We start from the raw sequence: 21,157 nt of genomic DNA on the forward strand, positions 1-21,157 counted from the left end.
CCGCCGCCACCGCCGATGGTTGCGCCCCCCCCCCCATCACCCAAAACATTAGCATAAACCTCAGCCGGCCTGCCAAGCTACACACACGCATGCACGGTCGAGCTTCTCGTCCCGCTGCAAAGACAGCTCTGTCTGGAGGTGATGCGTGGGGGTGGGGGTGGGGGCATTTTACACCAGACTTAAAACCCCACTGTGGTGTTTTAGGCCTTTGTGGCTTGCGGCGGTGCCGTCCGTGGCGTAGCCTGTGGAACACTTTTTAGTTTGTTTTTTTTTTTTTTTCCTGTCCGCTTTTTCTACTCACTCGCTGTCCACCCAAAAAGAAAAAGAAAAAAGCGTCCGTCAGCGCGGATCGTTTGAAACGCGCGGCCGGATCCAGCACGCGTCGGACACGAGGCCCCGGGGCCCGGATCCGGCCCGCCAGCATCATTTCATGTGGTCCGCTAAAGCAAATGGAGCGTGTAATGTTTGATGTTATCATTTTTTTTAAACCACCGTTTGATCATTGCGTGAGACCACCAAATTCCATCCATCCATTTTCTTCACCGCTTATCCTCACGAGGGTCGCGGGGAGTGCTGGAGCCTATCCCAGCTGTCAAGGTGCGCCCTGAACTGGTCGCCAGCCAATCGCAAACAGCCCCACTCACAATCTCACCTAGGGGCAATTTAGAGTGTCAATGAATGTTGCACGTTTTTGGGATGTGGGAAGGAAAGCGAAGTGCCCACCCGGAGGAAAGCCACACAGGCACGGGGAGAACATGCAAACTCTGAACCCGCGACCTCAGAACTGTGAGGCCAACGCTTTACCAGCTGAGCCACCGTGCCGCCCCCCACCGAATTGTTCTTATTTTTATTTCTAATCCTAAATAATCGATGCATTGCACGCAAAGAGTCGGTCCGGCGAGCAGCTCTGGGAAACGAGTCGCTCCGGTGGCTGAAGACCCAAAAAGTTCCCGTCAGGCCTTGATGAGCATCTGCCACAATTTGCCATCGCGCCAGGCAGAAACCGATTTGGAGAATTTGAATGACGAAGTCCCCGGCTGATTCCGCAGGGAGGGGGCCACCGTCCTTCTTGAATGAGCTCCGACGTGCTGACTTTTTGCACACCCTGGTACAAAATTCAGCTTATTTTTATTTTATCGTTTTATTGACTCTCTAATCGGTTCTTTTCATTTTGGCATTGCCATCTTTTTTTTCCACTTTTTACAGATACTACACACTTTATTTTTTTAATCAAATCCCTTTTAGTGAAGAAAGATCTCCATCTATATTTGGATGTCACCGTTATCCATGACTTTTGATTTCGTTAAAAATAAGACTGACGAATCATCTTATTTGCAGTCAAATCTTGAGGCAATTCTCAATCCGTTTTTTTTTTTTTTTTTTTTCGAAACGCCACCCCCCCCCCCACACACACACACACACACGAGGCAAACCAGAACAACGGCGAAAATGAATTTGCGGCTCGTGCTTTCCACGCTCGGCGGCCGCCTGAGGTTTTTCACACGGTCCCAATGAAGATAAATTCTACGCGCGAAAAGCTGACAGATCAATAGAGGCCTGATTGAGGCGGCCACACGCGTGCGGCGTTGCAGTCACGGCGGCCGCCGTCTGTTTGTTTACACGAGTTAAGAGCGGGCTCAAATCATTAATGAGTGCTTTGCGTCCAGCGTGTAACCACAGCTAAGACGTTGGGTCAACAAAGTTGGCCAGGCTAACCGCGCCGTGTGTGTACGTATGTGTGTGTGAGTGCCATTTCAAAGCTATGACAAGTTATACGAAAAAATGCAATTTCTGTAAAAGTTGCTTGTCGGTGCAGAACGTCCATTTTCCGAGCCGCTTATCCTCACTCGTGTCACGGGAGTGCCTGAACCTTTCCCAGCTGTCAACGGACAGGAGGCGGGGCGCACCCCGAATTGGTCGCCGGCCGATCGCAGGCCACACGCAGACAGACAACGAGTCGCACTCACAATCACGCCGACGGTGCAATTTCGAGTGTCCAGTGAATGTTGCACGTTTTTGGGATGTGGGAGGAAAGCGGACTGCCCGCCCGGAGAAAAAGCTGAATATTTTGTATTACCATTTTGACCAATATAAAAAATGATTAGTGCGTTCCATCCATCCATTTTCTTAGCCGCTTATCCTCACAAGGGTCACGGGAACCCCCAAGTTTTAATCATCAAAAATGGGATGGAAGCTGGATTCCTTCAAAGTATACTTAATATTATTTGAAGCCACTGCAATGAAAATCAAAGGTAATATCCAGCCATCTATTTCCTGATCGTGCAGTCCTGTCGAGTCGTTCAGGTCATGTAGGTCGCGTTAACGATTGGAAATGTTTGAAATTGGTTCATTGTTTTGTTCTCTTTCTTGTCTATGAAACCACCAAAAACCTGGCAAAGTATTTGAAACACGGGTGTGTAAAGGTTTCTTCTTCTGCGAGCGCGTTCACACAATGATCAGAATTTCCCTTGTTTTCTTTCGAGCCGTCTTAACGCGGCCTGACACGGCCCATAAACACGTTCGGGCCGGGACACGCATAGCGTTCGCTGTGTTTCCACGCCATATACCTGCTGAGACCTTTCAGTGGATATCTAAACACAGCGGAGCGAGAGGGAGGGAGCTTCACTTGGACTTTCCAAAGGCCGCTAAATGCGCGCCGCGACGTGCCAAGTGCACTTCAGCGCTCGAAGCTGATCCATTTACTTTAAATGAGCTTGTCTCTGCTGGTTTCCTGGCCAATTACAGCACAGTCAACTTAGCTCCTCTGTTTATTTATCCATTGCTTATTTTCAATGGAGCGCAGTCAGCGTTGAGCGCGGGGCTCGTCCTCTAGACACGGGGGGGGGGGGGGGGGTTTACATACCTACCTGAGTTTCTGACTGGTACAAGGCGGGCCACCCGCCTGGCGCCGGACCGGCCGACAACGTGACAATTGCAGCCGCGCGCCGCTCGATCGCAGATTTTGAGTTTGGGTTTTTAGAGCACAGTCCGCTCGCGATTAAGCATCGCACGTCTTCGGGCGGCACCGAGCTCGACTGGGAGACCGAAGACGGGGCAGAGAGGGTCCAGAACTAAGCTCCACTTTTAGTCACGTTCATACTTGTGTGTGTATTTGTTTGAGCAGCAGTTCCAATCACCTTCACACACGTCCGCTAATTTCCCCATCTATGGCGTTTTGACTTTTGTTGGACAAAATATGCTCTTTTGGAGTTCGATACTGTTAAGTTCTCTTTTGGTTTACAAAGAATAACTAAGAAACACGAACCCTCACTGATGGGAACTTTGCATTTTTTGCAGCTTTAGTGGTAGATTTGATTTGATTTATTCGTATATCACCAAATTCAATTCCGTATATTTTGACAGTGTGGTGGTGGAGAGTTATTAACCAAAGGATTTTTACAAATGCCTTTCAAACGAGCCATCGATCAAGACGGCCATGGACGGCGCGTCCCTGAACCCACCTCGCGTTCACGCGGCCGCAGGCGCACCGAACCGCAGACTCGTTCGCGTGCGCGTTCAAAGGTGTTTGCCCTGGAACGAAACCTGACACAAATTTTGCCCGAAAACGGTCGCCTGACGCCAAAACGAGCACCTTCTCGATTACGCTAAGTTCAGTTCAGGTTCGCAGAAACCGTGAAGCGGCGGATGAGCTTTTCTTCACGGGAGCCCTCGAAAGGCGCGACCTTTCCCGAGAGGGAGATGCGCAGGGACGGCGACGGCGACGGCTCGGCGTGCCGAAACGCGCTGGCGTAACACTCGGCTTTTTGTCAGCTGCAAAATATCCCCGCCCTATGAGCGCAGCTCTAAAATAAGCTCGCCTTTCACCAATTCAAAACACATGTCGGGCCCGCGATGATGTAAATGTTCAAATGTGTTAATTCACTAATGAACAGTGAGTCCATTAGACATTGGATTACATACTCCGGGCAGGAGATAAATCAACACTGAGTGTAAGTCAAACACGGGCCCGGGCCAGGCGGCTTGCGCTTTGCCTGCCAACACTCTGAGCCCGTTGGCCTCCTCCGATCTGCGTCCCCACAGGCCCGCCTTTCATTGCCGGCCCGCCGGTGCTGGGAAGGAACCGACAACAAATACTTCCTTACTCCACTCAAGTCGAGCGCTCGCGGACAGTATCGGCGCAGTTGACCCCCCCTCCGGGCCGGGTTGCCCAATTTTTAGCGGCGTTCGCAGTAACCTCCCCCGGGCCGGGTTGCCCAATTTTAAACGGCGAAGTCGCGTTTGACGATTGGTTCGGTGCAGTGCCACGTTGCGCCACCTGGGGCGGCGCCGAGCTCAAGCGTAACAACAAGAAGAAGAAGTAAAGAAGGAAGACAGTCAAGGCTGGAGATCAAAGTTTTAAATTTGGGAATCCTTTCCAGCCTCCGCACGAAAAAAATATCTACATTTTTTTTTTTTTTTTTTTGTAAGGAAGGCAACACTATAAAATGAACACATTGTGTGACTCGGCCAGCGAAATGCCCGCACTGCATAAACAAAGCCTCAGATGCAGTCATATTAGTCGTACTCTGCAGAGGATAACATTTTTAAAAATATAGCATTGAGGTCTGCCTTATTGAATTTTTGCAAGCAGACAAATTTTGGTGTATAAAATGAAATGTTTCATTTTGTTGTCCGTATTACAATAAAGTTCAACTGCGAGTGACAAACGTTTCCTTTAAGGAATTGCGGGAAAGGAAAGGGGTGTTTTCATCAATGCAAATCTGTTGAAAGGCTAAAACGGTCCAATATTTCTACTTTTCCCGCATGCGGTGTCGCTATACGGCCCGGTTAGCGAGTGCGGGAGTATTTTGATTTTGATTTTTTTTTTGGGATTTTTTTTCCAACAACTTTATGCAGCAGCAACTTTTCCTTGGCCCTGTCTGTGCAAAAGAGCAAATAGAAAAGCACAAAAAATGGAGGGATGAACCTTTTGGAGTTGTAAATAAAGTGACAGACGGACGGCGGATCGGCTTTCTGTCAGATGGTCTCGCTCGCTCGCTCGCTCGCTCGCTCGCTCGGGCTTGTGTGGGTGGCTTCTGGAAACACTGAGGCACGCTGACTATGTTTATGTTACACTGTCCCCAAGGAGAGAGGGGAGCCTTGCGGTTGGGATGGATTACGGGGAGGAGGGGCGGGGCCGGGTTTGGGAGGTGGGGGTTTCGGGGTCAGAACTGCTTTCAAGTTCAGTGTTAATGGTGGGGAGTGAAGTGGCTGCGTAGGTGTGATGTGTTGGCTTCACCGGTCGTTGGCATCCTTCCCTGCATTCACCAAAAATGCACGTTTGCCGGAAATAAGTCACTGGAGTGACGCATCCCTCACTCGCTCGCTTTCAACGTGGAGTTTTCGGTGTTCACAGTATCTCGATTGTGACCGTTTTTCTGAATCATCATATTTTTTTTTGGTCCCGTTCGGCTGACGCGTCAAACGGAACCGAGGATCCGCGTCGCTTTTTGAGTTTTGCGGATTTTTTGGGAATTGATGTTTATTCGATCAGTCGAACGCTGGAAGGTTTCTGGAGGGGGGAAGAAAAGTATTTGCGTTGTCTGCACGTGTGAAAAGGAGACATTCAAATATTCCCTGGCGATGGTGCAGTTGTTAAAATCAGTTTTCGGATTCCTTTTGTGCGTAATTCGGCACACGGTGGCAATTGTTGAGTGGTGAACTAAACGATTTCTCGCCTAAAATGCTAAAAGAATATTCACAAAAAGATCAAAATCATTGTTCAGTACTTACTAGTGTGCATTACTCAATTGAAAAGGTTTTTAAAAGGAGTCTGGTAGAGTTTAATGGGAGTGTGGGGAGGTTGGAAAGGATTCTGGAAGATTCATATAGCTTTTGAAAATGGATAAATCATCGAAACGACGTTTAGATGACAACGTTGGCATTATGTGGGAACGTGAATGGCTAACCAATTAAATGCGACGAGATTACGTCATTGCATCTAGTAAAATGAATGTCTAAATTACTGGGGGAAAATGTGTACTTATGCTTTTGGAATTACGCCTGCAAAATAGCGCAGGTGTTTATGGATTAATTTTCATCGCACTTCCTCCTCGTGAAGCCGACGCGTCCGATTGGCTCTCTTTCTGGTCATGTGCCCTCAAACGTGACCTGTTTTTCCCACGCGCGACGTCATCGTTTGAAGAGATAGAAGAACATTGACTTTTGTTTCATCTTCATAATAATCCTGATAAATCTGTACCGCTTTTGGAACTTATGTGGGTTGTCACACGGCGCAACGTTGTCCAAATTGTGCCCGTTTGTCATGAGGTCAACATGGTAACGCAAAGCAAATTTATTTGTACAGCGCATTTCACGCACGAGGTGACTCGATGTGCTTTACATGATTACGGTATTATGTGGCGGCTGCTCAACTTTGATGTGCCAAGCACGTGTTGTGTCGTTTATGTTTGATCGGCCTCGCTTATGGCGGGGGTTGGGGGGGGGTGGGGGGGGGGTCCACATTGTGTGTGCATTTGTGGGGGCTCGGACGGAAAAGTCAACGACGGCGGCCGAGCTGACCGCTGCCAGATGACAAACGGCGAAGAACGGAGTTCCGGAGCCTCAATGAATTTCCCACATTAGGCGAAGGACGCCCGCTTGGACTTGATACGTGCATCGCGGTAGATGACCATAAAAGATGTCGAGGGATTTATTGGATTAGCTCGACCGGCGCGCAGAACCGATGACGAATCGGGAGTCGTCAGACCGGTCAGTGTCTTTGGCTTACGTGCGTGCCTGAGAGGTGTTCTGGTCCGCGTTCAGAAGGACTTCCTTCCTTCCTTCCTTCCTTCCTTCCTGGCAGACACCCGATCACTTAGCACAGAGGAAGAACTCCGACGACAAGGATCTCTGTGTTCTCTCGGCGTTCAACCGCTCCGCTCGAATAAAGTGCAGATACCGGGGAAAAAATCCAAAATAAATCTGCCTAAGCGCAGCAACAAAGTCTGTAAGGAGATATGACGGGTGACGACTGTGTCCAGGAAGAAATACAGCCGCCTCTTCAAAAAATTACAACTTTTCACTCCAAAGGTAATAAAATTTGGCCGCTTTCAATAATTTGCGCCGCCAAGATACACACGGCAAAACGTGCTTTTTTATGACGCGCATAACCTCTTATTTTTCCCTCTTGAAATATCAGCTCATTTTTTTGCGTTGGAGCGGCTCGCCATGACGTCATCACGAGCACGTTCACAAATTTAGAATTTGCCATTTGCTATGAAGGCTAAGCTAAGCCAAGCTAAGCCAAGAGAGCGAGCGTTCATATCTGCAGATGGGAGGGCCTAGTTTTGGTTTGTTTGTTCTGTTTTTAATCTATGTGTAGCACTTTTTCTTACATTTTAATGTATGAGTTGTGCTACATAAGTAAACTTTCATTTGATTTTCATTCAATCACCAAAGTCGTAGCTAAGAGGGCTAGTCCAAGATAAGAAAACGAGCTAAGTTAAGTCGAGATTAGGTTAAATGAACGCGGGCAAACTCAAGAGTTCTCGGTCAAAACTAAATGGACGCTTGGCTAACTCGGGACAATTAAGTTAAGTGGTGAGGCTAGACTAAAGGGAAGTAGATGAGACGAACGTAAAAGTCTTGGGCCACGTTATTGGGGGCTAGCTAAACTAAGTAAGGTAGGCTCATTTCGCCGATCTGGACCGGGAGCGCCCAATGCGTCGATCGCGATCGACCACTTTTGGTCGATCGCGTGACCGCGTGCTGGGAAAAAAAAAAAAAAAAAAAAAAAGACCGTCTCGTCACGTGATTCAGGTCTGGCCGCTACGTCGGCGTCGGTTTGACCGATCCTGGCCTCTTCCGACATGTGCACAGAAAGACGCGTTCTTCTTGCAAGCTGCCCTCCTGTTTACCGTCAGTATTTTGCTTTCTCCACGGTAGTCGTGGCCACGCGCACCCCCCCGTCGGTAGATCGTGAGAGGCTGGCTGCTTGAAAAGTAGATCTTGGGGCAAACTAACCCAAATTAATCAGGCCAAGTTAAGCAGGCGAGGTCAAGCTGGACAAACAATCGAAGGTACGGTAAATAATAGAGGCTAAGCTAAGAGAGCTAGTCTCACCTAGGTAAGCTAGGCCTAAGCTAAGGAGGCTCAGCCAAGCTACGTGGCTAAGGTACATAACCACGGTCGAGGTGAGAGGATTAGTCCGAGATAAGTGAGCTTGGTTAAAAAATGGAAGAATATGTCCCGATGATGATGATGATAGCGTAACAAAAGTATTGAAGGCATTACTGCATGAACGAGGCTGAATGACCAAAGATAGGCCAAACGCAACGGGCTGGGATACGCTAAGTAAGCAAGGACAAGCTAAAATGGGCTAAGTAAAGATAAAAATGGAAATAGTTCATCATTTTTGGGGAGTAGGCTTGTAACCACCCTGCCCGGAGCAGATCTCCATATTCATCACCAAAACAAAATAAATGACTTAACTTCAGGCTCATAATCAATCAATCAATGATGTCATTTGTTCACTTGAAAGAACGCAGAAATAAAATTTTGCTTCTGAATCACAATCAGAAATGGAATGATCTCCATTCAGAAGGCATAATCAAGAGAAGTGTTTATTGAAGAAATGCTCTGTATATAAGCAGTTTCGGTCCAAGTGAAGTGCTGATTCAGCTCCAGTTTAAGTCGTCACAGCAGTGGTCGTCGTCCCCGCTTTTGCAACACCCACAGCCGGCATGTCGCGCCGTGGGTGGGCCGCAATGAAATGGGAGGGGGCTGCTCCAAACGGCCCCCGGGCCACAGTTTGGACCCTGTCGGGCCAAGACAAGTGAAGCTCCGGCAGACGTATCTTTGCGACACGTCGGTTGGGGTGGCGGAAAACAGTTTGCGGCGCTCGCAAGAATGCAGCACACGAGTATCAGGTATCATTTCATAAAAGCCTCTGTTCAAATATTAAATTAAGCACGCTTAAATCACTTGTGCGTGTTATGAACTCAACAAGCCGCGTTTATATGCTTTGTGGCTTTGAAAAAAAAAATCACGTGAATGCTGAAGTGGAGCCGCACCACGGAGGGCGACTTTTCGCCACCGCAGACCGTCTGCTCGCTCTTCTCCACCTACGAGAATTCAATGTCGGATTTCAACGAGGGGAATTTGGGGATTTTTTTTTTTTTCATTTTTCCCCCCGACTCGCCCACGTTATTTGGCGCATCGCGTCACGTCGGGAACGGATGATAAAAAGCGAGGATGAATTATGAGGGCTTGGGCGTGCGACCATTTCCATTCGCTTGGCATCTTGAAGGAGGCGACAACCAATCTGAGAAGTATCACGTTGCACGCGTGACAAAAGTACGCACACTTTATACTTACAGTATTTGAAAGTATGGATACTTGTGTGGAAAAAAACGGGGGGGGGGGGGAGTACTGACTTAACTCCTGTATTTAAGTAAAAGATAAAAAAATACAGAATTTAAAACCAAAAATCCTTCGCCAAACATTGTGATTATCTTCTTTTTTTTTTTTTTTACATTTTCGGATGATCTGTATGTACCCTGCGATTGGCTGGCAACCTGTTCAGGGTGTACCCCCCCCACCCCGCCCCCCCCCCCTCCTGCCCGATGACAGCTGGGATTGGCTCCAGCATTCCTGCCACCCTTGTGAGGATCGGTGGCTCAGAAAATGGATGGATGAGTGACAATACAGCGGTGCCTCGGTTCTCGACCACAACCCGTTGCAGGAGGCCGGTTGAAAAGGGAAAGCTCGTTTTCCCATTACAATGAATGGAAAGTGAAATAATGCGTTCCAAGCCTAAAAAATATATACATATTTTTAGCTTTTCTTGACAATAAACTGCATAGTAGAAATACATGTATAGTTTAAATACTTTATGTAGTTAATATTGCTCAGTTGGAAGAAAAAAGTCATTACTAGGACATGTCTGCATGCAGAGGAGTGCGTAGTTCAAGTAGTTGCGTCGCTTTTCCATTTTTTTTGTCGGGGGTGCGTTCGAAAGCACAATAACAAATCATCGTGGGTCAGCTGGTCAGGGCGTTCGAATAGCGATTTTCGTTTGAAAATCAAAGCAAGAAAATCTCAAAATTTTCGTTTGAAAACAGAGACCTTAGAAAAGTGTGGTAGATAGCACTGTATTCATGAAAAATAGCAACACACTTGCTAAAAATGTGGTTTTCAATCTCCATATTTGAAACGATTCTAAATGCTGCAGGTTGAGTCGAGGGAACCGGACGGACCCTTTCCCTAACTGTGGACTTTTGCTCACCTACATGCGTCCACTTGTACCGACCGTTACGGTTTTTATGGTAAACGTTCAGATTGCGAGGGGGGGGTTTTGGGTTTATTTATTTTTTTTTGTGGAAAAGGCCAACACAGATTCGGTACCAAATGCGCGTCCCGCCGCCGCGCTGCTTTTCCACGGCTCCCGGTTTGGACCGCACAGGAGGTCCGCCGCCCCGCCGCACTGTTTTCTTTCCCCGCGCCCGTAACTCTTAAAAACACACAAACACTTGGGTTGTAAATGACCTGTTCATCACGCCGTGACAGCAGAGGCGATTCTGGCCTCTCGGCGGGCCAGGTGCGCGGGTCCGGACGGCGGCGGCGTGCCAGGGGCCCGTCGGCATGGCGACGCGGCACCGTGGAAACTTCTGGAATCTGTCGCCGCCTGGCAGGGTCCCGAGACTCCCCGAGCCGGACCGCTGTTGGCTTTGCCTCCAGCTGTTTCTTTACAGACAGCGGCGGGCCGGGACCCAAGATCAGCCCACACGCACGCGCTAAGCCAGAGTTACACAAGCATGCAAACAAAAATACAAGCATTTTCTGTAATCGCCTTGTCTGCGCCAGGCCCTCCATTTAAAAAAAAAAAAAATGAGTTCACACGTCTGTTTTCTTCACACGTCCATATTTCTAATTATCCACCTTGTTTAACAAAATACGGTTTTATTTACAGTGTGTTTTATTTGTTATGGTTCACCGCTCTGTGGTTTGTTTCTTTTTCGCGTTCTCTTTTTTTTTTTTTTTTTCCAAGCTTAGCATAGTTTGGTTTGTGTTTATAAATGCAACATTTGTTCTATTAATTCCGACGCGCCAGGAAAGCTGCCCGACCGCGGCGGGCACTTCCAGTAGATGGCGCTATGTCTCACTGCATTTGATACGTTGTCAGTGTGGAAAAATACTCACATATTTATTAAGTCGGAGAGGCGCATTTGAAGTTTAGCTAAGCCAAGCTAAATAATCAAAATTTATTACTTCTGAGAGGCAAATTTAAAGCTAAGCTAAGTGTGCTAGACCTAAAAAAAACGGGCCAAGATCCGTAAATTAGGCTAAGCTAGGAAGTGTGCTCGTCCAATATCATTGGGGTGGGCTGTCGGCCCGAGGCCCGCCACACACCTCGCCGTGCGGCCCAACCCCACTCGAAAAAATGCACATTGAGCCAGCGGCTATATGGCATAGCGTGTGCAGCTATGCGAAGCCGCACGTTATCGTCATATCATTCAACCCTAAAACGATAAAGAGGAAGAAGCGGCTCGCTACTGAGGTCGAGGAGAAAAGGGAAGAGTCGGTCGGGAAAGTTACGTTGACCGAGAGGGTCGGCTCACCTCGCTTACGTCAGCGCGTACGTCGCTCGGGTGCGTTTTGGCGACAGGGACCGCGAGCTTTGCTATTGCGTCCGCATCTACATGAGAAATGAGAACTATAATACATAGATCTACATTGTGTCGTGTCTGTATGGCTTTGCGGCAGCCGACTGGGTCTCACTAGCTTAAAAGACATATTCCATTTTTAGTATATGTGAAAATGTGTTTTTTTTTTTTTTGTTGTTGTTTTTTTTAGTTGCCCGGAGAATATTTACCGAACCCTGCACGCTGCACGAGAGTTCAGTCTGGTTTGGTCGCATTGCTCGGTGTGCGGCATGAGGCTCAAGTTTACTAGGCTGAGGTAAGTTCGTGACGCTATAAGCTAATTGTTGAAGCTTAGCATAGGAGCTAGGATAAAAATAAGTCTACTAATTAAAGGTAAGTCAGCAAAAATGTTGGGCTTGGTTAAGTGGGTTAGGATGACCGAAGTCAGCTAGCCCAAGCTAAAGCTACTTGGCCAGGCTAAGCTAAGAAAGCTAGTCCAAGGTCAACTGGCGAGGTTAATGTCATTCTATCATGCTGAGCTAAATAAGCAAAGCTGAGCAAAAAATAAAAAAAGCTACTAGTTCTAATGCGTTATATGAGGTATTAATGCGGTTGTGTTTTCTCTCCGATCGATATCTGTGACGCGTGCCGAGTCCACATTTGACACCAACTTATGTTTAAAAATGGGATTCATTTTCCCGAGGCTACGTTTGCTCTTTTGCAACCCGTCACTACGCGATCCCGTCCCAACAATGCCACTTTCTGCGACCTCGTGTTAATCCGAATTTTTCCGCACGCCGCATCGACCTCCCTCATTTCGGACTAATGGCCGAGAAGAACGTCGCGCCTCAGTAGAACCCGCCGCCGTTCCCATCTTACCTTATCTGGGATCTGATAAAGTTGACGGCATGTGGCAGAAGTACAAAGAAACAATAACAATACCGAGTGCTGCCGTTTGAGGTTTTTGGCTTCCTGGAATGCCGCAAAAGGGCCGATGTAGTCGTCAAAGTGCAACGTGCAACGTGCGGCCTCACCGACCGTTGACACTGTCAACAGGCCCAGAATATTTGTTGCATTACTTCAGCACTTTTTCTCAAATGTCTGGTTTGATTCCTTTTAACCTCATTAAATAATTAAATATTGAGTTGATATTTTTCGACAAAATAGTCATTTGAATTTGTGAATTCTAATTGGATGTACACAACAGTTTAAGGTGAGAATGACTTGTATTAAAATGCACAATATTTTTATTCATTCGATTGAATAATCCATCCATCCATTTTCTTCACCACTTATCCTCACGAGGGTCGCAGGGAGTACCGGAGCCTATCCCAGCGGGCAGGAGGTTGGGTACACCCTGAACTGGTCGCCAGCCAATCGCAGGTCACATGGAGACAGACAACAGTCGCACTCACAATTTCACCTATGGGCAATTTAGAGTCTCCAATGAATGAATTTTAGGCCCCGCCCGAGTGGCTTTTCCCCTGGTGGCCACTCCGGCTTCTTGCGACATCCCCAAACAAATGCGTCAGGTGGCCCCTTTAAATTGCCCGTAGGTGGGAATGAGAATGCGAATGGTTGTTTGTTTCTCTGTGCCCTGCCATTCAGGGTGTGCCCCGCCTCCCTCCAGCAGTCCCGCGACCCTGGCGAGGATAAGCGTCCTGGAAAAAGGACGGAATCTTGTATTTGAGCTGCTGTCGGAACGGAAGGCCGGCGCCGGCCGTCGCGTTGATTGAGGAGCTTTTGAAGGGCGTGTGAGTGAAGAATCGTGGCGTTGAAAGGAGCCCACCGCAAGAACATAAACTGGCCGTCTTTTGTTTTCCTTGCGTGGTCGCGAGTAATTCATTCAGTTAAGAGGAATGGGAGGGAATTCTTTGTTTGCTAATTCATTGCCATCTCGAGACGTTGGGGGTTACGTGGCTGCGGAAATTCAAATTTATTGAAATCTATTTTAGTGGCAAAGTTTCCTCCGTCCAACGAGGCGGCGAGCCGCTTTTGTGGCCGCGGCGGCTTCGGGGAATGTGGACATTCGCGGCAAAGTCAAACACGCTGAACGCAAAGCGGCCGTCCGTCGTCGCGAATCGGCACAGCCGAGCCCGAAAGGGCCTGCCGGGACCGCTGCGGGCTTTGCTCCGCTGATGTTGTTTTGATCAGGCTCCGACTGATTGATCGCCAGCCTGATGAATCAGCCGGATCTAAAAAAAAAAAACTTATTGATATTACTACGTTGTTACTACATTAGACAAAGGTCATAAAATTCAAACAAAAAATCTGCAAATAGGCTAACAATTTTTCTGCCTGTAATAAAGTTAAACAAATAGTAAGGAAGAAATACTGTAATTGTTTAAAAAAAAAAAAAAAAAAGTAAAAGATCCTAGCTGTAATTTTTGAATCGGCAAAATTCATCTGCAGAATGTCAGAATTGGCATCGGCCTCCCAACAATTAAGACACTGACGTGTTCTTGGAAATCTTTGGTGGGAGGGGCAGGAATTAGGAAAGAGCCCCCAAAAAGTCGCCTTTGAGAAGCAAATGACGGTGCAGCGCCAAAATGCTCGTTGACTGCTGACTACCGAGATCACACGCTGGGGGGTGGGGGTCAGACGTCTTCTGTTGTTGGTGACGCAATGCCCCCCCCCCCATCTAATGTGATTTTTGTTCTGGGGGGAGGAGGAAGGCAGTACCCTACTAACACTGTGCTTGGCCTTGGCCCCCTCGTGTGAGGACCGCCAGAACCAATGTTGGGTCTGGCGGAGTTTAGCGGGGGCAGTAATCCTTAACACTGTCCGTGGACCCCCCCCCGAGTGCCCTCCCCCCAGGTTTAGTTCAAACCAGGCCCCAAAATTAAAAGTGTGCCACCCGAGTATTTCTGGGACCGCTTTTGTTCAAATCCCCCCCCCCCCAGGACACCCCCTTAGCGGTTAGGTTGTTTTGTGAGGCAAACGAGGACTGCAGTGCGAGGGCCCTTGGCCGAAAAAAAAAACAAAAACCAAAAACGTGAGGAACCGTCCCTTCAAGCAACCCGAAATGGAAAGTCTTCAGATTCCATCGCCGTAAGTTTCCACACCAGATTTTGAGAGACAGTGCCCTCTAGAGGCGGGATGCGGGTCTGACAATCAATATTGTGTCTTTGATTTGTTTTCGTCCAATTACATTTCAGTTTTGAGATCTGAGATCCATGTACGTAATTTAGACCTTGTTAGCAAAAGAATACTTTCTTTAAGCAATCGCATTTCAATTTTTTCCAAAATCAAATCGTCTTCCACACTTTTTAAGAGTAATCTCGTAAGATGAGTCTGAAATCATAATTAACACTTTTGAAACCAGAGTGTTGAAAATACCAATTCAATTATGAATCGACACAACAATCATACAACAGGGTGTTTTTATTTTGATTTTTTTTAAGGTAAGGGATTGACCTCAGTGTTGCGATATTTTAGGAGGAGAGCAGCCATTTTTTTTTTTTTTTTTTTTTTTATCGACAGCGGCGTTGTCGGGCTGCGGTACGACCGTAACGTGTGGGCCGCGGTCACAAGCACGGCAACGGAGTCTCGTGACGTTTCTCTCAAAACAGCACAGTCAGGTTGGATGGGCTCATCCGTCGACATCCATTTCGGAATTATTCTCTATTAAGTAGAAAATACGTCATAATATCAAAAGTGACCTGTGAGCGGCGGCTCGGTCTGCCGCAATCAGAATCGGAACCGGCGCTATTGGACAAGTATGTAAACGACACGAGGAATTTGTCTCCGGTAGTTGTAGCCGCGCTAGTATGACAGCAGCATTTGAAAATACAGTCGTCGTCATCAGGAGGTACAGAGTACCGATTGGATGACCGCAGTGTAGAACTGTCTCAGCTACGCCCTCTTCTGGGCTTATTTGAGGATGGAGTTGATGTTCGTCTCCCACTTCCAGGTCTTCTGAGACGTAAGATTCCCAGGAAGCCGAAAGTCTTGATGGTTGAGACGAGACAGTTGGACAGCGTGAGGGGCAGCTGCGGTGAAGGATGCCTCCTGAAGTCCACACTCATCTCCACAGTCTTTAGTCCATTCGGCTCCTGGTTGCGTTCCAGTCTCTCCGCTTCCCGCGAATACGCAGACGCGTCACAGTCTTTGATGAGGCTGATGACTGTGGTGTCAGGATTTTGACAGCCAGGTGCTTTGAGTGGCAGTCGTTTGTGTCGAGCGAGGAGAGCAGCGGGGAGAGGACACAACCTTGGGGTGCGCCAGTGCTAATGACGCGAGATCCCGGGTTTCTTTGGGACCGGGATGACGTTTGAAGCAGGGTGGCTTCTTCGCACAGTTTGAGAGATCCGCTTGAAAATGTTTGTGAAGACTGCAGCAAGGTTGGTCCGACGGAGACGCAAGGTTTGGGCCCACCGCTTTGTTAAACTTGTGTCGTTCGAAGGTGCAGCTCGAAGCGGTCGGGGGTGCGACTTGGTGGGTGTGTCAAGTGAAAGTGTCCTTTTCAAATCTGCGGTAAAAGCTACCGGACAATATTGAAACCGGTTTAACATTTACGTCATTTTCCAAGCAGAGAGTAAAAACCACTCTTCAAACGTGCAATGTTCAGGCTTTTCGTTTGACGGGAGGAAATTTGCCCAAATTCCTCCCGATTGTCGTTATGTCAGCACCCTTTGACCGGAATCGCAACGCAGCCCACTCGGTTGTCTTTCGCTTTGCGTCCGACGAAGTGGGCGCCGACAGACTCGGCCGTCACGCCTCTCGCTGACTGCGTGTGGCGAGCTGCAGTCATAACATGCATTTTTCATCGGTCGCTGCGGTCTATGACGACAAGTGCGGCCGCGGTTTTCCGTGCGCGTCTGTTCTCCGCACGCACGCAAGCGGACAAGTCGCGGCTTCCTGGTGAGTTTCGCTGAACTGACCCGAGTCGTTATACTGTCACTTCGGCTTTAGTTTAACTCGCTGAATGTTTCCAAGCAGGCGGTTATGGGCCACTTAGCGAGCCGCTAACACTTAACGTTCCCGTCGGAGAGAAGTGCAGCCTTCCACGGTGGGGCAAAAAAAGTATTTAGTCCCCCGCTTGAAAAGATGAGCGAGGCCTGTCATTTTCATCATAGGGATGCCTCACCTATGACAGACAAAATGAGAAAAAGAAAATCCAGGAAAAAAAATACCCTCATGTTTGGCCACCTGCAAACAAATCAGGTTTCTGGGTCTCGCAGATTTGTAAAGTCTTCCTTAAGAGGCTCCTCTTTCCTCCACGCGTTACCTGTTTGAGTTTGTTATCAGTACAAAAGACACCTGTCCACAACCTCAGTCCCACTCCAAAGTCCACAGTGGCCGAGACCAAAGAGCTGCCAAAGGACGCCTGAACCAAAATGAAGACCTGCACATGCCTGGAAAAACCAAATCTGCAACAGGTGAAGAAATCAATTGTGGGAGCAATTGTTGGAAAATGGAAGACATACAAATCCGCCTAGAAGATCCCTCGATCTGGGGATCCACACAAGAAAGAGGACCAAATGATCACGAGAACGGTGAGCAACAGTCCCGGGACCCCGTGAATGACCTGTATTGAGTGGGAACCAAAGTAACAAAGGCTCCCATTGGTGCCAAACTTCCCGGCCAGGGACTCAAATCCTGTCCCTCTGCTTAAGCCAGTACATGTCCAGGCCCGTCTGAAGTTGGCAAGAGAGCATTTGGATGAGCCTGAAGAGGATTCAGAGAATGAAACCAGAATCAAATTTTTGGCTCAAAACGCATTTAGGGGAGAAAGAACACCGTCACTACCGTGAAGCGTGGGGGCGGAAACATCGGGCCTCGGGGCTGTTTTTCTGCAGCGGGACGAGAGCGACTGATCCGTGTCCAGGAAAGAATCAGTGGGGCCATGCGTGTCGGGTGAGATGTAACCAATCGATGGGGTCAACGCCTCTCGGTTGCCCCCCCCCGAGACGCGGAAATCTCCGAGCTCAGCGTAACTGAGCGGTACGGGTATTCTATTCCTTGTAATCGGTATTTGAATGGATTTTTGATTCCTAGCCAGGGAACGCTGTACTTTCAAATGGTCGATTTGATCATTTCAAGCATTTTTAATAAGTTTAAAAGGTGCGGGCGGAATTCAAGTCCCACGACAGACGGGGGGGGGGGGGGGGGCGCTGTGGAAGCCGTCTCCCCTTCCCTAATGGTAGGTAACCCCAGGACTTGGTCCCCAGGGTGGTGCAAATGGCTCTTGAAAGCCTGTTCCTGCTTTTACTTTGTGTGTGTAGGATTCCTGTAAGAGTGATTTGAAAAACAGCCCCGATTTCAACACTAATCCTTCTTAAACACAGAGATTGATCCATTATGCTTCTTGGAGCATGTCAGACGCATTAAGGCTTTCGGTCGGATCGTTGAAGCCCATTCTCCGAAATTCTCCGGAAATTTGTTCTGCTTTCTATCAAAAACAGAGATCTTGGTCAGACTCCAAATTCGGTTAAGCGAAAAAATAATTGTGAAGGACGTGAACTTGAAGAGAACCGTCGGCGCGCTTGAAATGGCGCTCGGGCTTCGGCCCGACACTCGCAGCTGTGCGGAATTTGCCGGAAAAGTGCGGCTTCGCGTCCCTCGGATACGACGTATCGAGACGGCAGTGGCAAAAGTACTTGTGGAGAAGTGGCCTTTTGTACCAGTAGCAGTACTAGTTTGTCTCCTTGACTAAGAAATGAGTTTTCGCCGTCATTTCCGAGGCCCACTTTGCTAAAGTGGCAACAACAAGAAAGTGCAAAAGGAAAGCGAGCGAGCGAGCGAGCGAGGCCCAAATGTTCAACCAGGAAAATGTCCTGGATGGAATTCTTTCTTTCTTTCCACTCGGTGATGATCTCGTTTCCAAATCAGAATCCCGATGCACTCTTTTGAGTATTTCAGACAGCAAATGCAGCAATCCAGATTTCAGAGGTACTGTATACTTCTTAGAGCGTCCAAATGTGACAAATCCATACTTTCATGTTGAATGATTTCCACGGCCATGAGGCGGCAAAATATTGTGGGATAAAGTGCGGCGAGACGCCGTCCGTGGGTGAGGTGGTAACAGCATCATGTGAAAATCTTGAGTGGACCCGAGCGTACTCGTGGTTCAGAACGTTCAGATTCACCCCATCAAGGGATTCTTTTTTTCTTTTTTTTTTTTTTTTTTTTTGGGGGGGGGGGGGGGGGGGCAAAAGCCCAAAAACACTTCATGACAGTTCATCTCCACTCGAACAACAAGCAAACGTTGAAAACAAAATGGCCGACGGCGGCTCTCCCTAACCCTACTAGCTTAATATCTTCGACCCAAATTAGAGTCAACAAATCCCTCCCGCCACCAAAAGATGGCTCGTAACTGGCAAGTATCAATTTGTGAAAAATGGGAGGAAGTCCAGCATGGCCCCCAGCAGCAGGGTTCCAAGACCCCACCCGTGCGTCGCGGGAGACGACACGCCACGGCTTGTGTGCGTGAGCCGCACAGTGGCTCCTTTCGCTGGTTGCGGACCGCAGGATTGAGCCGGTGCACGAGAGAAGGGCGGACCACCGGCGCCGGGCTCGACCCGAGGGCTCATCTTTGTTGAAAGCGGCTCCCGGAGCAGGCCTATATTTAGCAACGAGCGTTGTTTGGGTTTCCATTGAGAAGGTGGTGGTGGTGGGGGGGGGGGGGTTTATGTTCCGAGAGATGTGGCGGGATACGCCGAGGATTCCGGTAAAGGGGAACGTCCGCGTGCCGTTTCAGCCCCTTGCGTGTTTGCATCTTTGCACGGCCCCGTAAGAACGTTTGGAGGCTTACGGGGCTAATCCGAGACCTCGGGTAGCCAATTTCATGCCGCTGCGTTGTCTTCTGTTGCTCTTTTGCTGTTCCTCATGAAAAACATCCACCCATACGTCCGTGTTCTTTGCCGCTTATCCTCACGAGGGTCCCGCAGAGTGCTGGAGCCTATCCCAGGAGGCGGGGTACGCCCAGACAATCGCAGGGCACCATCAAAAACATTCAAAGCCAAAAAATGGCAATTTGTTTTTTCAGCAGCCAGAACGGATGACGGATTCATCCATTTTCCGAGCCGCTTATCCTCACAAGGGAGTCCCAGCTAACTTCAGGCGAAAGGCGGACAACCGTCGCTGACCGGGAATCGATCCCGCGCTGGCCGCACCAAGGTCAAGCCTCAGTGGCCTCGGTTGGTTTCAAGTTTTATAATCCATTTGGCATATTAAAATTGAATCTTAAAAGACATTGGGGTGGGGGTGGGGGGGGGGGGGGTTCATGTTCCGAGAGATGTGGCGGGATACGCCGAGGATTCCGGTAAAGGGGAACGTCCGCGTGCCGTTTCAGCCCCTTGCGTGTTTGCATCTTTGCACGGCCCCGTAAGAACGTTTGGAGGCTTACGGGGCTAATCCGAGACCTCGGGTAGCCAATTTCATGCCGCTGCGTTGTCTTCTGTTGCTCTTTTGCTGTTCCTCATGAAAAACATCCACCCATACGTCCGTGTTCTTTGCCGCTTATCCTCACGAGGGTCCCGCAGAGTGCTGGAGCCTATCCCAGGAGGCGGGGTACGCCCAGACAATCGCAGGGCACCATCAAAAACATTCAAAGCCAAAAAATGGCAATTTGTTTTTTCAGCAGCCAGAACGGATGACGGATTCATCCATTTTCCGAGCCGCTCATCCTCACAAGGGAGTCCCAGCTAACTTCAGGCGAAAGGCGGACAACCGTCGCTGACCGGGAATCGATCCCGCGCTGGCCGCACCAAGGTCAAGCCTCAGTGGCCTCGGTTGGTTTCAAGTTTTATAATCCATTTGGCATATTAAAATTGAATCTTAAAAGACATTGGGGTGGGGGTGGGGGGGGGGTGTCAGCTGCAGTCCCACAGCTATGACCCGTGAAGGATGTTTTGAACGCAGCACGTTCTGGTTTTCATCAAGGGGGCGGTTTCTGGGCTCACATCAGTTCCTAAAAGTCTCGGTCTCAGAAAGCTCTTGGGGGTCCCGCTATCAAAATCTGACTCGCGTGTTTGCGTGCGTGCTAATGACGTTCTGCCCCCCCCCCCTCCCTCCCCCTCCCTTCCTGTTCCTCAAAGTGCCATTGGAACCGGAGCACGGGGCAAAATCCCAAAGCCAAGACGCGCGTTGCATGTTTTCATTTGCAGTCATGTATGCCCCAACGCTGAAACAATCGCTCTTTTCATGGCCGCGCTCTCATCCAGTGGGTGGCGAGAGCGCCGTGCCGTGATTGGGGATGATTTTTTTTTTTTTTTTTTTTTTTTCCAAGGTGAGCGCCTCCTGGGAGATGCCTTGCTCGCTGCCATTAGTTTAAGTGCAGGAGTGTCAGTTAACCCGACACTGGCACCGGCGATACTTAATGCCAGATGGAGGGAGCCGTCCTTGAAGTCTGAAACAAGCGCGGTGCACAGAAACGAGCCTTTATTCACGGCGCTGGGGGGGGGTGGGGGGGGGAACTTAGCAAGGTTACCACAAAGTGTGCGCTAAATCCCAGATAGGAGGCAGAGCGGAGATTGAGCAGCTTGGGGAGGGGGCCAAAGTGGATGAAAACACCGTGTGCGATGTTGCTGACGGTCTTTTTTTTTTTTGCGCACAGAACACAAAGTGGT

At 48.9% G+C, this 21,157-nt stretch overlaps 1 long non-coding RNA gene across 4 annotated transcripts in view; it reads left to right on the forward strand.

Annotated features, from left to right (window-relative positions):
• LOC133502152 (uncharacterized) overlaps positions 1–21,157 on the forward strand; it is a 55,446-nt gene that overhangs the window by 30,300 nt on the left and 3,989 nt on the right. For 2 of the 4 annotated variants that reach the window (XR_009795377.1, XR_009795376.1), the window contains 2 exons: positions 11,797–11,901; positions 15,499–17,645. This is a non-coding gene — a long non-coding RNA (uncharacterized LOC133502152). Of the gene's footprint in view, positions 1–11,796; positions 11,902–15,498; positions 17,646–21,157 lie in introns of those variants that run through there. The other 2 variants (XR_009795378.1, XR_009795375.1) reach the window with 1 other exon arrangement.

The sequence above is a fragment of the Syngnathoides biaculeatus genome, chromosome 6 (genome assembly GCF_019802595.1).
Source record: "Syngnathoides biaculeatus isolate LvHL_M chromosome 6, ASM1980259v1, whole genome shotgun sequence".
Taxonomy (NCBI): domain Eukaryota; kingdom Metazoa; phylum Chordata; class Actinopteri; order Syngnathiformes; family Syngnathidae; genus Syngnathoides; species Syngnathoides biaculeatus.